The 3,330-nt window shown below is 36.8% G+C and overlaps 1 pseudogene; it reads right to left on the bottom strand.

Annotated features, from left to right (window-relative positions):
• Positions 1–2,135: 2,135 nt before the first annotated feature.
• On the bottom strand, positions 2,136–2,996 carry LOC103659434 (annotated as a pseudogene).
• Positions 2,997–3,330: the final 334 nt, after the last annotated feature.

Genomic DNA, 3,330 nt, shown 5'->3' with positions numbered 1-3,330 from the left:
CTCTCTCTCTCTCTCTCTGCCCCTCCCCCTACTCATGCTTGCTCTTTCTCTCAAATAAATAAATAAATAAATAAATAAATCTTTAAAAATGAATAACTGAAGTTACATAAAGTATGCTTCCTCTAGCAACAGAAGAATTATTAGAAAATAAAAGCACTATAAAGAACTGTGAGAATAACTGATCCACATTTTACAACTACAGTCAATGCAAACATGTATTTTACATGTGGTCCTCATGAGGGAGTTGGTATAAGATGCTTCCTCAAAAGGGAATTGGTGAAACCCATATGGAATATAGCAAAGCCAAATAGCTAGGAGGTGATAACATCTAGATTCTTTCATCTAAAATTTGTCCTAATTCTAAGTTATCCTTTAATCATCTGGCTCTTGTATCACTTTGCTTTGAAGTGGCTATTTTTTTTTTTTTTGTAATGGAGCTTCAACTCATTGTGAAGACACCCCAATCTCTTTGTCTGTTAATAGCTTCTCAGGTATATGTATTGTTCTGCTTATTCTGGCTTATCTGAGACATTGTACAGCTTTGTGTAAGGCTGAAACTTAGGAGAGTTTTCTCTAAAAATACCTGTAGTTGCCACTTGGAGTGCCTCATCCGAAGTTCCCCAGAGTTAGAGATGTAATAAAAGAAGACTTTTAGGGGCGCCTGGGTGGCACAGCGGTTAAGCGTCTGCCTTCGGCTCAGGGCGTGATCCCGACGTTATGGGATCCAGCCCCACGTCAGGCTCCTCCACTATGAGCCTGCTTCTTCCTCTCCCACTCCCCCTGCTTGTGTTCCCTCTCTCGCTGGCTGTCTCTATCTCTGTCGAATAAATAAATAAAATCTTTAAAAAAAAAAAAAGACTTTTAGCAGGGATTTATAAGTCCCATAAACTGTGCAGAGTGATTTCTTCTATTACTTTGTGTGTTATAGGTACACTCCCTCTTCCCTGCTACAACAACCTGGGATTTGGTTTGTAATTGTGTTTTGTACATTCATGTGCCCAGTAATAATTGTAAATCAAAATAATTAGTAAGCCAAATTGCAAAGTGTTGCTTTAAAAACACTTTAGTATAAGTTGTATAATATATATGTCTATGTTAGTTCCAATCTGTTCTTCAGGGCCATTACTTAGTATTTGAAGCTATTTAATCAGTTATGCATTCTCCAGAATGACATACTACAGGTCTTCAATTTACACTATATAGTCTTAACTTGACTGTTCTTTAACTACTAAATGACAAGAGAAATAATTTATGTGGAGAAATTTCTGGTAGTCAAGATATGTGGATTGTTTATAAAGATTCTATAGACACATTCCCAAAAAATCCAAATAACTCCCTGTATCCTTAGAGTGGAGCTTTTAGCTTTGGGCTCAGATTGGATCCTGTGTCCCTATACCTTAGAGATAATTCTTCCCTGATGAAACTAGAAGATTTGCTAAACCTGCCATCACAGTATTGTCGCATCTGCCTAAAAGGACTGTTCAAAGGACATTTCAATGTTCTGTAAGAAAGAGAACTGAGACTTGATCTGTTTTACAAGAAGAGGATGTGGAACTTCTGTGTTACACATTTGTATACGTGTATATAGCTTCTCATTGATAAGTGTCTCCATGTGTAACAAAATTCAAGCTGAAATTTAAATCTCATTAAAACATACCATACGGTAGTGAATCTGTGAGGACAGAGAGATAGAGTCATAATCAGTCACCAGTCTTTCCCAAAAAGAACCCAACAGCTGTGAAAATGAAATTGGCTTCGTTCACATTTTGACATTAACAGCTATAATAGCTAGCATCTGATTAATAGGATGTCAATATTATTGACATCCATAACATGTTGTAAGGATTAATTGTGATAATCTAGGTAAAGGGCTCAGAACAGCAGCTGGTTCGTGGTAAGCTTCTATAGATGCAATCACTGTATAATTACATCCTTTTGTATATCTATTACAATATTTTATGTATATATTTTATTATTTTGTAACATTTTACTTTTTCCCACTTTCCTGAACTTTATTAAAGAGAAAACAATGATGGTAAATCTCTAGAAACAGTCAATTTTCTAGGATCCTTCCCTCGAAAATGTGACCGTTGACTTCCAAACACATGACAGAGCATACATGGTTCCCAATTGTACTAAGTAGGTGAGAAGCTGAAATCATAAAATGTTTGTCTTCCAACTTGCCCCAGCCTGTGTTCTGTTTTTGGATCACCAGTAATTGCCTGAACAGCTACTATGGCTTCATGAATCTTTGTCTGTAGCCCTCTGAGCTCTTCTATATGCAGCAACCACAGAATTTGAGCAGCTTCATTAAGAACTATATCTCCTGTGTCAAAACCAAGAATATGTTTGTCTAAAGCAACAGGCATGCCCTCTTTTATTTGATTTGCCTTAGTGACTGCATCCTTTGTCAGGAGTTCCTGTACCAAAATGCGAATTGCCTTAAGCATTACCAGGTAATGGTGCTGAGTCTGAACAAGGTTGGCCAAAGCCATTACAACAGCCTTAAAACCGAGATTCTTTACATAGGAATTGGTCAATGGCTCTGCATTTTTAGCTGCATTGTCAGCCTTTTTTGTATTATCAGGTACAAGTCCTTGTATTTTGCAGTCAATTGCTTCTTGTCAGTCTTAAATCTTGAAAAGACAGTTCACATCTCAGAGATGATTTTCAAGGAACTTGGGCCAGTCCTTGCTGTGGATGTTTCCTAAATTACCTCAGTCTTCAATTTTGTAGAGTCTGATTTTCTGGTCTTCAAGGCGAACAATAAAGTTTCTAAATTCTGTTTCATCTTTGCAGTTGAAGCCAGTAGGGTTGTGGTAATTTGAGGGCCATGTGTCGGAACCTGGTCCCCACTCTGGTCCCCCAGACTGTCCGGGAGAAACAAGGCCAGGAGGAGTAGGCAGCGCAGGCACCTGCAATGAGGCAAGAGCTATTTTGTAATATTTTAAATATGATTTTTCCAAAATGGTACCATTAGTCCTGTTAGTCTTCATAATACTTATACATTTAATGACTATATATAGTGATAAGTTGTAGTACATCATTTCACTAATTTCGTGTACTCCAGTAACTTCCAATCATTTGTCTTCCCTTTTGCCAACAGATAATACATTGTTGAACATCTCTATGCATTAACTGTTTTGAGTTCTGTTGAGTTACAAGCGTATAATAAAATGCATGGGGAAATGTTTTTATGACTATTGCCATATAGTGCTTTGTTGTTTTTGAAAAGTTTACACAACTTTACAGTATCAGTAGTACTATATATACTCTTCAATTTTATTGCAACTTTTTGCAATGGGCATTATAAATATAATTATTGATAGT

This window comes from Ursus maritimus, unplaced genomic scaffold (assembly GCF_017311325.1).
Source record: "Ursus maritimus isolate PB19 unplaced genomic scaffold, ASM1731132v1 scaffold_23, whole genome shotgun sequence".
NCBI lineage: Eukaryota > Metazoa > Chordata > Mammalia > Carnivora > Ursidae > Ursus > Ursus maritimus.
This window is presented reverse-complemented; position numbering and strand designations above follow the sequence as displayed.